Raw genomic sequence first — 13,628 nt, 5'->3', positions numbered from 1 at the left:
TGAAATTCCAGAATAAAAATAAAAAAAATATTTGATGGATTTTGTTCGGTTTAAGTTTTAGTGTCAATTTTCTCAGGCTGGACAGATCAATTTTTCTTATGAATTGCTCATGTTCTTTAAGTCCATTTTATTCTAGAGTGCCTACTTCACAACAAACAACTCACTCTAAGCATTTCAGTATTTCTTCTACACCCAAAGTTGAAGATTTCCCAAGTTTGTTGCATTTTCATGAAAACTAGAGGAATGAGAATCTAAAAGCAGACCTCATGTTCCCACTCTAAAAGTTCAAATCACAAGTGCTGTACTTCTCCAAACTCCAAACCCAACCAAAACACCAACAGAAGACAAAGAGCCACAGCAGTACAATAACACACAAAAGTGTGGAACAGGAACAGGAGTCTGATGTGTGAACCCTTCCTACTGCAGTCTGTAGCAAGAAGGGAGTTTGCAGCAAGTCCTGAAATGTCACCCTTCTGTGCCCATTGCAAAAAACCAAAAAGCAAGCAACCAGCAGACAAAACCCAACAATATAAAGGAGAAGGGGGGAAAGGGACTACAGTGAGATGATTCCCAGATGAGATTGCTGTAGAGGAAAAACTACAACATCCAAAAGCTAAGCTAAGTAAACAAGGACATTAATGTAAGCTAGGTAAAAACAGGAGTAGAAAGAAGCCAGCCATTAATGTCTCTCTGAACTAAGAAAACCTCAGCAAGCACTGAGACATTAAATTTGCAATTTTACTAATCTCTAAGTATAACTGTGTGTCAAAACTCCCTGTAAATCATACACGAGCACAGAAAATGTGTGCTGTGTGGGCAGAGGAGCAATACATCAGAGCAGATGCTTCACTGCATTAGCACTTTCTGGAAACAGCAAATGCTTGCAGATGTTCACAAAGGTGAGGTCTAGCTCCAAGTTGACCCCAACATTGACATCTACACCCCTGGTGCTGAAAGCAACCCATGTATGTGCTCAGGACCCCACTGGTACACATCAGTCAAAAGCAGTCTTGTTCAGTAGTTACAGGTTACCAGCCCCAGCAGCCTCTGCTTTAGCCACCACTAATCGCCTGAATACAGCCAACCCCATCAAACAGAGGCCCTGCTCCATGCAGCACCATATCAAACCATGCTGACCTTTGGCATCCTTTCCTGAAACTTTCAGATGTTTCTGGGCAGCCCAACTCTGCAGCTCCTTGTCTTCCTAACCATGACCTGACCTAAAGTAACCCTTCAGGAGAGACTGCACATACAGAAGCAGAAAGGAACTGGAGCCTAATGGAAATGCTGTCAGCAGCCAGCCTTCAGGGTTAACTTTACTACCCCTATGTCCAATACTGACCCTAAAGCACATTTGCATATGTCTACTATGTTCAGAAAACTCTTACCTTTTAAGACAATAAAAGGAAATAAAATTACTGAATACACTGTCCAAGGACTGTTAACAACTACAGACAAAATGGAGATGGAGAGAACAGTCACCAGGCTCGCAGCTCTCTGATGTTGTTCCACTAGGGACAGCTGCTTTGTTCCTGTAAATCACAGCACCCACAAGGCACCTGCCCGCTGCTCTTCTACACCAGTGCAGACTGTGAATTCCAGAAAAAAGACACTGTCTGCTCCTCCTAATCACTACGAACAGCCTCTTCATTTCTCTGTCTGTCCTTTGAGACTGTTGCACCTTCTTGGAAATAAAGGGATTTTCCTGCCTTTACTTTTCTAAAGCAGTTCTCACTTTGTGAGATGCAGTGAGCCGGCTGCTCCCCATTGCCTTATGTCATGGCCCATCTTTAAAATGTTTTGCTCTTGGACCTCTTGGAGTTACAATATTGAATAACAAGATGCATAAAAGCAAATGGATAAATGAAAGATAATCAGCATCACTTTGAAAGAGTAGTAGTGACATAAATAATATGTGTATTTTGATATATACATATAAATACATACACACACACACTAAATGGGGAAATAAAATAACAGAATGCAGTTACTATGTCAAAGGATCTATTGACAGATTTTACATTTGCCCTTAAATACTGGCCTTTTAAACTAATTATTTTAAAAGACAAAGTATATATGTTCACAAAGGAAGCAACTGAAAACCAAAAGTAGCTCTTATCCACACTAGTACAAAAAATAAATCCTGAATTTTCCCATTTCTGTCAGAGAGTCTATGTAAAATATCCCAACCTTGCGCTCTTCCTCTTGTACAAAGTCTGGAGATTTTTCTCGCTGAACTTAGTTGAGTTAGAAGGCAAGAATAGCTTTAGCTCATTGGACTCACTGGCATTTCTGGCACATCTGCCAGTGTAATCAGCTGAGAAGATACCCCTGAACACAAGACATGTAAGCTGTTCTGTTTGCTGGGCTCAGAGGTGTGGGAGAGCAAAAAATAGTATTTGGCCTAATTCATGATTTACAGGCAATAGAATTTTAATACATCTAAGCTACTTAAGCTATCAAAGCAACTGCACTCAGACACATCTTCAATAAAGAAATATTTAAAATTAGAGAAAAAGCAGTCTTTTCTGTGCTTCTCAATTAAGTTGGTATTTGAATATTGGCCTTTATTAAATTCTGTTTCCATTTTTTCTGAGTGTTAAAAAGGTCTTTGTTGGCATTGGGACTGTGATATATGAACCTTAGCTGCTATTCACACTTGGTATCCTGTATATGTCATTCTAACTAATAGGGGAAGCATGAAAATCAATATGTCTCTACTGAGAACTAAAACTATCTAAATTGACCTATGACATGCAGCAAAATAAACATTTCTCATCATTTTCTAAAATGCATTCTGCATTTTTCAGCTCTGCAGTAGTTTGCACTCTGAAAATATCTAATATTTAGTTTTTACATTTGTAGTGAATGGTAGAATAAGTGAACTATGTCCACTTTAGTACATTTTAATGTTAGAGATAAATTTATATTTTCCAGAAAAAACAAAGAAATAAAACTACCAGGAACTTAATTTTGGTTGTTTCACATGCTTAAAAAAATTCAGACCTCTGGGAACTCACATTTCATAGCCAAAGTTGATGAGCCATCACAAAAAGACACTTCTTAAGTAATGGACTGCTAGCTATAAATTGCCAAATTATGTTATAACTTCTGAATTCTTTTCTATTTATACAACAGGACAAAGGTCTTTCCAGCATAATAATCTAATAATAATTGATACAATTGCTTTCTGCATATTTGTCCCTCCATGGCTAAATTTAGTCTTTGTCTGCCCACATGCAGAAGACTTCCCTTGTCTTGAATTTGGGAGTGTCTGCTGGGTTCCTCATTCACATGAAATCTGAGGAATTTCAGCAGTTTTCAATGCAGAAATTTGACACCCAGTAGCTGCATACTTTTGTAAGAGCACTGCAACTCTTATATGAAACAGTACCCTCCACCTCCCAACCCCACTGAAATTTTTCTTTCTCTGAACAAGACAGACCTGTGGCTTCTTGCTGATGAACAGCAAACCTTTGATTCTGTTTGCCAAACAGGTTCCACAAACTTCATGCCTGTTTCTAGCATTTCATCTCGACCACACCACGTGACATCTACTGAATGTTTTTGAAGATTTCATAGTTGATGTGTCACTTGGGGATATGGTTTAGGGGTGATTATTGGGGTGCTAGGTTCAGTGTGGACTGGATGATCTTGAAGGTCTCCTCCAACCTTGATGTTTCTGTGATTATCAGCTAGACACCTACATCCAGAAAATATCTTCCCAGAAAATACTCTGGACTATTAAAACAATCTTTAAGATAAATGTGTTGAAAAAATTAAATTTAAGAAATCTTTCATTTCATCCATTTCTCAGAGAAAAAATTCTGGTAGTTCACATTTTGCAGAGATAACAAGCTAGAAGAGGATTTAAGATGCCCAGAAATCAAATCATGTTGTTCATACATAGGAAGAAGACAATTTTTCTAGGTTCTACATTTCAGCACAAAAGAACAAATGAAAAACCATTTGCCAACAATTTGTATGCCAAAATGAGACGCCATAATTACAGGATTGCAAAGTTACACTTTTATATTAAAGGGAAGAAGAAAAAGATAAATCTTCAGCTTGCTTAATGTATTAGTTTTTCAATAAATGTACCTAGTTAAAGAACATCACTGTTCGGTTTTGCAGAGGAAAAGCAGTTAATTGCTTTCTATAATTACACCCAAAGAAAAGTTTTATACCCCATTTCAGAAGAAAAGCTATTTGAAGAGCAATAAGTCCCTGAAAGAAATCTTCCCTGTGAGTTCTTCCAAAGGCATAGGCTAAAGATTAGCATTTATGTGAAGGTACACAGGCATTTTCATCTGAGTATTGCAGGTCAAAATCTTACTAATAACATGCACCTAACACACTGTGTGTCCTGCAATCTTCCTTCCACCCCACACTGCAGCTTTCATTTTACATTTCTGTTGATTCATATAGACTGGAAGGAAATTGAAATCCTTTGCTTCATTCTTGAAAAGCTTCTAATTCCATATTTCAGCCAGAATCCTTTCTGCTATATGTACTGCTTCAATAAACATTGCTCCCCCACTCTTCAGCTCATATCTCTGACTCCTCCACTTGTGACAATCCTATGCTGGAACTAAATTAAGAACTTGGAAAATGTAAATGAAATAGGCCAAAAAGGATTTATTGCAGCACCAGGAATTAAAAGTAATAAAACAATGCAGGCCTTTGTGATCAATCTACAATGCCCCACAGACAGTTTTATTTAAGTCAAAGTGTTATCTAAAATAAGATGAAGAAAAAGTAATTCAAAAGCATATTCTAGAAATATCTTAAACTGGCTTTGTAGAGACACAAGGGTACTTGCTTTCTGCTGCATTAACACTGATGTGATGATATGGTATCTGCAGAAGCCAGGCAATTAGAGCTCTGTGGGAGAGTGCTCACAGCACTCATTGAACTGCAGCATAGTTAAAAATACAATGTAAAATAAATGTAGATGAGAGAAGTTTAAATAGTCAAAATACATACAGAATGATTGTTGACAGCTGTAATCAAGATTTCTAAAGACTTTACTAATTAGAAGTCTAAATAATTGAATACATACTAATTCACTTCAAAAAATTTAAAAATACAGACTGCTTTTTCTAGGAACAAGGCTTTTTTAGCCTCTACTTCTTTCCCAGATGCCTCAATATTGTTCAAAAATAGCCAGAAATCAAAAGATATTTGGTCAGATATTGGGTTAACTTATTAATACTAAAAGATGAAGAAACTCAAAAGAGAGACATTTGACAGATGACAACCTACATTTATATGCACTTTATCCTATTATTAGCACAATTTAGACCTTAAAACACCCATGAAGAAACCTTAAATCAGGACTGTAAACTTAAACACCTGCAGATGTGAGTTCTGCTGTATAAATTTGTTTCCTAGCTCTTCCTTATTCTCCTGAGCCACAGGCAGATCCTCACAGGGAAGGGTATAGTGAAAATCCTTTGCTCTCCTCACTCCAAAAAACACAATTTGAGTCCAGGAAATGTTAACCTGGTGCAGAATTTCAGAAAGTCAACACTTGTATTCAGCTCCCTTTTACCAGGACTTTTCTAAAGGTGCTCCAAGGTAAGACCACTCAGCTAAAGGCCTCTTACACCACACCCTTTTGGATAATCACCCACACCACATTAGAATTAATTGTTAATGTGTCAACAAAAACTACAGGTGATAGAATTTTGTTTCAACTTACTGCCAAAGAGCCAAGTTCATCACCTTATCTTTCTGGTGTAGGCAGCAATTAAAGGAGGATAGATAGAGGCTGGTAAATCCATTTTTATGTCCCCTTATCCAGCTTCTTGAAAGAACTCTTCAGCCTATAATGAAACACAAATAAACAGCTCAAATCAGACAACATGGTTGAAAGCATTGATAAAAGACACATAGGATAAAATAAAACACCTCCATAGCAGGGAAGGGAGCTCCTGTCTCTCCATCAGGCCACTGCAAGGTAGCAGAATGGATTTCAGCCCTCAGCGACCATGGTCAGCCTAAGGAAAGGCCCAAGAGAGGACCTCAGGAATCACCTCAGAGGTAAAACCCTTTCCCCTGTCCCAAGTGCCTTCCAGGTATTCTTGGGTATGAAACATATTTGCTGGAGTTCATGTGTGAAACTACACCCAAACCATTGCAATCCAAAGGCCTAAACAAGATAGGTTGTGACTGGCTGTGACTGAGACCAGAAAATAGTGGAGGACCAATGAGTTTGGGGTGAGTGATCCCCAGTCTCCCTTTGTAACACCCGAAAAATTATTCTTTAATAAAATTATTAGCGATTGCAGAGTAATGTGTGTGTTTATCAGCTATCACATGTCAAGTATGTGTCATCAAGATACTGCTGCCACTTATTGTTTCCCTCAAATGCAGCATCATTTAAATATTTATGAACCATCTTTCTTTGAAATTTGGTTGGTAATTGTATGGTATTTTTCAAAATAATGCATCCACTCACGGAATACATTCAATTGTGTCTTGGGATATGAGATCAATAACGTACAAAATCTCACATATTGTGCTAAGCTTTTCTTCTTGAATTAGAAGAATTTGGTCTGTCTTTAGGCTAGATATTACTAAAGTGATAATCTGGTGATTCTTCATTTCTCTGAAACAAAGCAGTAGCTTTAAGTATGACTCTCCTTGGAGAACAGTTTATGTCATAGAATTTAGCATCCCACCTAACATCACCTAAGGAGATTGATCTGGAGAGGCAAAGACTGAAAAACATTTACTGCCTGGAAGAAATCATTCCTCTTAAAAAAGAATCTGAGATTTTATCAGGAACATAGGCAAGATACAGGGAAGTCTGACATTCTTCATGATATATTTGTTCTGTTTTTCTTCCAAAAAGCACCATATTCACTGAAAAAATCAGCTCCTTTCCAGATATCTGATAACACATTCACCAGTAAATTTTAAATTTTATTTGCAAAAAAGGGAACCCTTAAAACCTGTTTCCTAAAGCAGGAAACTTCCACAATAAGGTAAAAAAATCTTCAGTCAACTGAAATACCACAGCTTCAAAGGAAAAATTGGCAATTTTTCTTTGCCTTCCTCATTTCCAATAAAATATTTACCCTTATAATCAAAATTCAAATATTCTCTTGAGAAAAAATGCAGGTGATTGCTAAAACAAACAGATGGTACACAAACTTCTGAGGAAATTTCTTTTTGTAACATATGATCGAAATTATCTAGCTACATAATTGAGTATGTAGCACGAGTGCAAGGAAGCACTGACTAAATTTATACACTGGCCTTTTATCAAATACTTTTTTTCCCTTGAGAAAGCATAGTTTGCTCTTTTAAATATCCTTTGTTTTATCAATTGTCTTCCCATAGGCTAATTCTTTCTCAGGACTGTAATGTCAGTAAGTCATCTAGATGCTGAAAGTGCAAGAAAACTTTGACATTTAGAAGCAAGCTAATTAATTTTGCTTTAGAAATGCTCTAAAAGGCTGCAGAAATTAGCATCTTTTAGAAGGAAGCCAATGGTCTGGACAAGGAATAGAAACATAATAAACTATAAACAAAGGCAAATAAACTATAAACAAATTTTACTTGGAATTTTTTAAAGGAGGTCTTATCACACTAATTTTTTTTTTTTAAAGTTTCTTGACTTTGTAATGGAATAATTTATTTTCAAAAATTCCCTGCGTAGGAAAAGAGATATTCCATTACTTCATTTTTATGGAAGAGTTTTGTGGTCTAAGCCCTGTTCTCCTGATAGTGTCACACACAAATTTTGACTCTTCTTGGTTTAGAAAGAGCGCTGAAGTCACTTCCCCAGGTAATTATTTAGTCCTTTGTTTCTTGTCACTGCTTTATCCAGCTCTGCTGCTCCATCTGACACCTTTCTTGTGCCTGTGCTGAGAAGAGCAGAATTTGGGATCTATGAGGAACAGCTACTCAGCAAAAAATGGCATGGAGCCTGAAGAGACTATTCAAAGCACGCTTTATATTCATACTGAAACCAGCCCCGGAAAAAGAGGCACACAAATCTCTTCTTTCAGTGCTCCCTCTCTTATAGGGACTAGTGCATATCCTTAGGGCTTTTTCTTCCAGCATTACTGACACACCTATGACATGTCTTCCTAGTCACACAGATCATAAAAATGTCATTACTGAACATAAGCAGCATATTTTTTCTCTAAAGCAGCATAGAAAACCTTGTTAGATTCTATTCAGTAACACTGCTGTCCATAACATTGCATTAAATTATAGAGTCACCAACTCAAGCTCAGGTGTTCTCCTCAAATTATTGTAGCAAACTGATTCCAACATTTTAATCAGTTCCACTGTCCAAATGCCCCTACAGTTTCGATATTGTGGAACAAGTGGTCACTCTGACTATTTTATTGCCAAGGAATTTCATTTACTGAGGTTTACCAACCTGGTTTATTGTTAAGAAATAACTTCCAACCCAAAACCTGCAATGTTTAAATTGGTGGTGTTTAATATCACTACAATATCAGTAAGAAGCACGGAGGCAGCTACTGATACATATGAAAGTTATATAATTCCAACCTAAATCAGAATGCCACATCCAATTGTACTACTACCACAAAACCACGTTAGGCCAAACTAAAATTATTTCACATATAGGGAAAGCCATATATTAGCATGGGATTTTAAGATGATCCTTTGTTTTGATTTTTATTTTCAAGTAGAAATATTCTGTATGTTGTGGGATTTTTTCCAAAAAAAATTTATTTTCTTCTTAGTGTTAAAATTTATTTGCATCAGGCAGATTCTAGAATTTTACACTTTATTTTTACAGGCTTGATACTGTGATATACATACAAAATTATTGATTCAGTGGATTTCTGTGCCTTAAAATCTTACAAATTGCTGGATTAAGCTAATATTCATGTCAGCCCCAGAAGGAAAAGTGAAATAAATTCATACACTCTAAGCTATAGACAATGCTGAAACAGAACAAAATAAATGGAGGAGACCAATACAAATGTCTCCTCACAGGAGCAATACCTATTAAAACCTCAAAGCAAGAAAGAAATATCCCTGAATATAACTTCACACATTTGTCAGAAGTTTTATAATTGTTAACCTAGAACAAAGCAGTTAGATCTCTAGGCATCTTTTGCCTAATTTCCCTTTTTGGGCCAGCACTTGTCAGCCTCTGTATTTTGGCTTTCAAGTCAAGAGTATTCTCTACATAGAAGAAGTGCAAGCATTCCCAAATCATAACTGTAGAGCAAATTCTCTGTTTCAGGAGAGATTACATTCTAAAATTTTAAAGCAAATGTTAAAGCCAATAAAGAAGATGGGCTTACTAGTATAATTTATACATCAGATCATTTATAAACTCATATTTGTAGGACCCTGATTTTTCATTGTCTAGTCATGACAGAGGCTTTATTATCACACAGACACATGCAAAGCAAACTGGCCAAAAACCCAACCTGGAGTCTGAAGAAAAGAACAGCCCTACCTTCTCCACTGGGTAATTTTTATCACTGAAGGAAAAAAAAAAAAAACAAAAACAAAATCACCTCCATGACCCCATAGACTTTGACTCGTAGTTGTTAGGTTACAATGAGAAATCACTATCACACACTGTGCTGAACTAAGAAATGTAGTTTCTCTTCATTTTCTTCCATCAGAACAAGTACCAAAAGTCTGGTTGATGACTGCAAATCTAATGTAATGAACTAAAAGTTCAGCTGGTTATGCCCAGTCAGTGGAGACAGATGCCTAAGACAGAGGCAGTGAGTCAGCCCTGAGCACACAGGGACCCTGGACAGCTGCCTAGATGCTGAAACACACCACACAAAGGAAGCACTAGAGGCAACATGTCCAACACATGCAGCTGCATCTCTCTGGAAGCAAAGGCATGGCTGACCTTCAATTTCACCTTCTCTGCTCTCATATAACCTCATCAGAGCTGATGCACCCACTGCAACCAGAACCATGCTAAGAAGAATTATAAATTCACATGTGGCACTACTTCATTTAGGAATTTTACGGTCCTTTGTGGTGAAACGTAGCCTGTGAGCATTTTAGAAAGCAAAGGGAGCCAGGTGACAAGGTACTGAGCATTCTCTAACCAACCTGGGAAATGGCTGAAGCAGAACTATTTTGAAATGAGAGTATTCCTTACTGACTTCTCTTTCTAAAGCTGACACTTTAATCAAGATCATAGCAATTCACATAGGAAGAATTTAAATATTGCTCGTCTGACTTCACCTTGGCCAAAAAACCCAAAACCACAAAAACTCCCCAAACTCTGAGAGACAGAACTGACTTCTGCCATTTGCATCAATTCAAGGGCAAAGTTGCCTTTCTGGAATTGTAATCATTTTATCAAGGTAGGACTAAGATTTGGCTACTTCACAGAGCATATTAAATAGCAGGTTTTATCTGGGCTCTAACACCAATCACGAATTCTTACCCCACAAGACAGAAGACGTTTCCTGAAAGAAAGGACCTGCTTCAGGAAAAATGAGACAAGAGCTAACACAGTGCATGAAGAGGAATATCACCAATAACTTGTTTGTTTGTTTGTTCTCCTTCTCTAAGGGTTGCAATCCTTATTTCAATGCTCTTACTCAACATTACTCAAATCATACCCCAAATTTGCAGCATTACCCAGAGTTACAAAGCTGTGAATTCAGTGCCTCCGGTGATGAATGAGGTACAGAAAATCTCTAGTGTATACACATATTCACAACCCTGTCTACAGATGTTTGCAGGTGACTCCACATGAAGCTTGTGTATGCAGGCCCTGCACCTATACCAGCATGTTTAGAGTAAGATTTTCACATGAGGCTCAGTCTTCAATCACTCTGATTAGACAATGCAAATGAAGCCTGAAATTCTCCAATGGAAATGCTAGCAAGTGAGTTAAATTAAATGTAAAGTATAGAACAGTCTATTATAGACTTTTCTGTTGATTTATAATTTGGGGGGGGGGGGGGGGGGGGGGGTGAGCAGCAGATAAGCACTCAGTCACCCGAGGGCATAGCTGTCTTTTTTAGAAATCCTTTGTTCTAGAATTCCAGTGGGAGATTTTTTGCTGAGATGAGGCATTTAGGTATGACAAGCAGTGCTTCCTACTTTCACTTGAGTCAGAAAAGCTAATATGCAAATAGTCAGAAATTAAATCCAAATCATTGACAAATGACTGTTTCTGAGAGACTTGAAGTGAGTTCATTTTCCAAAAAATAAGCTGCCGAGTGCTAATCTAATGCTTTAAAAGACCAGCCTACCCAGGCAATGTAGGAGGATGTCATTAATAAAACACTAGCATTTAGATTTTTCTTTAAAGAACATGGTGAGAGCTGAAGAACATGTCTTTAAATCTCCATAGCAGAGGTGGGTCACAGAATCCCACTTGCCTGTTAAGAACACAAGAGTTTCCTACTTTCTTAACTCAGGGAAGATAGAAGCTAGAGGAGGACAGCATAACAGAATGCACAAATCTCCCCAAGACCTAACCAATACAAAGGTACACATGAGGATAAAAAAAAAAAGAAATAAATAAATAAAAAAGTGATGCTCTATTCCACGGTTATTCATATTTAGGATACATTTAAAGAAAGCATTTCTAGATGTTCATAAAAGTAAATGCATTCAGGGAAAGCTTATCTGACACATATGAGAAATAAACTGTAGAGTAGGTCCAGTCTAAGTATTATATGGATGTAAGACTGCATTTGACAAACCACTAAAAGCATGGAATCCAGGGTTACTAGCTTCTAACTCAGTCTTATGGATGTGCTACACTCTGGTACATAGGGTCTTTGAGTCAGCCTCAAAAATGAAAAGGATGAAAACATCTTATTTACTTGTCTTTAAGTGTGCAGTGAAAATGAGGGCTGACTGAAGAGCTGCACTAAGGCCACATTCAAATGGCAAGGGAACAAATGCAGAAAAACAAAGCAAGATGTATGCAGGAAAACAGGCCAAAGGTCATGTGTAGAATGAGGACTGCCTAGCTAAAAGTGCCCACTCAGAAAGTGGGTCTGGAGGTTAAAATGAAAAATTACGTGACATAATTATATAATGTGTGCAATTCTGGTCCCTTCTCATTTCCATATCATTTCAGAAATTATATAGAAGATCTAGAAGCAGCTCAGGAAAGTATGACAGCAATGGGCAAAGTTAGGAACAGCTAAACCTGTCAGAGAGGAAGGGACAGAGAAAGCTGAACTGCAAGATCATTAATGGTGTAGAGGAAATTCTGATGTCCTTCAAAAAAGAAAAAAAGCTTAGGAACTTCAGGCAAAAACCAGCAGGAGAAGGCAAACACAAAGTTCACATGGGATTTGATTTTCCAAGCCTTACTAAGGAAGATAAAGATACTGAAAAATGGATCTGAGCTCAAGGGAAATTGGGACAAGCTCATGAAAGAGCAGACTTCTAGAGCTATTGAGCACAATGTCACCACTCTCTTGCATAGAACATTCTTTCACTCAGAAGTGTTGGAGGCTGAGAAGATATTTAGTGAGACATCACAGTATGTTTGCTCTGTTGGGTGCTTTTCTCCTAGTCATTCACTTTGGCTACTGCCACAAACATGACACTGGGAAAAATAGATAGTAGTGAAATTATGCATAAGCTTCGCCCTGCTTTGAAATAAATACAGGTGGTGGATATTACCATCATGACTATTTTGTGGTAAGTCTGGAGTAGCCGAGTCCTTTGGGCACTGCTCCTAGTTTTCTTTCAGCTCAGAATACCTGACATAACTTTCTTGACTCCTTTTAGCCAACACATTTCAACTGTGTACTGGCTTATTCCACTTCAACTGAAGCCTGGCTGCTGAGTCATAATGTATTAAAAAGACCAAAGATTTTGTAAAAAATCATGAAAAATGAATAATCCTCTCCCAACAAACTTCTAACAAGGTGCTTTGAGCAAGAGCTTTTCATTAAATTCAGGACATTAAAGCTGGCATTCAATTAAGTATTTCTAATGAGCAAAAGCAGAAGTATAACCACCAAAAGTGTTGTCAAGAGCTTTTTCATTCAATCAACTGGCTGTGAGTCAAGCAAAAAGACAGGAATATTCAACATCTTTCCACAAATGGGAATGTGAAATTGCAGGTTATATATAGTCTTCTCCAGAGCAGATGCTGCTATTCACACACTCCAAGTACACTGAGCAATGGGCTGTTACCACCCCTCAAGGCTTCCAAAACACAAACCAGGTAACCTTGAACAACAATTTAGGCTAAAATAAGTTCTGAACTGTGAAAATAGCTTTGGAAGTGTAAATAGCCAAAACATTTCAGTACAGTCCTCACGTAATTCAGGAGAAGTTTCAGAACTCAAATTTCTGTGAGATCCCATGTACCAATATGCCACACGTGTAAAAGAAATGAACACAACAGAGGGTGAATACTTTTTGCCTTTATTTCAAAGCCAAGTTCCTGTGTTGAGCAGTGTTCATGTGTGTGCTTATCAGTTTACTTCCCTAACAATAACGGGGAGGTTACAAAAATAATTTCTATGTCATGTATGCAATGGTCAAAAATTCAGACAGGATCTGTATAAATATTTATAAATAAATAGTCTTTTGGAAAACAGGAAAGTTCAGAAACATCGGAAAAATTGAATATTTTTTGCTGTCAGTCAAGTTACTAGTTTTAACTTCTT

At 37.4% G+C, this 13,628-nt stretch overlaps 1 long non-coding RNA gene across 1 annotated transcript in view; it reads right to left on the bottom strand.

The window, feature by feature from the left end:
• LOC119694998 overlaps positions 1-13,628 on the bottom strand; it is a 109,190-nt gene that overhangs the window by 35,779 nt on the left and 59,783 nt on the right. Inside the window, exon 2 of the long non-coding RNA XR_005255022.1 lies at positions 5,705-5,828. This is a non-coding gene — a long non-coding RNA (uncharacterized LOC119694998). The remainder of the gene's footprint in view (positions 1-5,704; positions 5,829-13,628) is intronic.

Source organism: Motacilla alba, chromosome 4A (genome assembly GCF_015832195.1).
Source record: "Motacilla alba alba isolate MOTALB_02 chromosome 4A, Motacilla_alba_V1.0_pri, whole genome shotgun sequence".
Classification (NCBI taxonomy): domain Eukaryota; kingdom Metazoa; phylum Chordata; class Aves; order Passeriformes; family Motacillidae; genus Motacilla; species Motacilla alba.
Note: the sequence above shows the minus strand (reverse complement) of the source record. Positions and strands in the feature narration are given on the sequence as shown.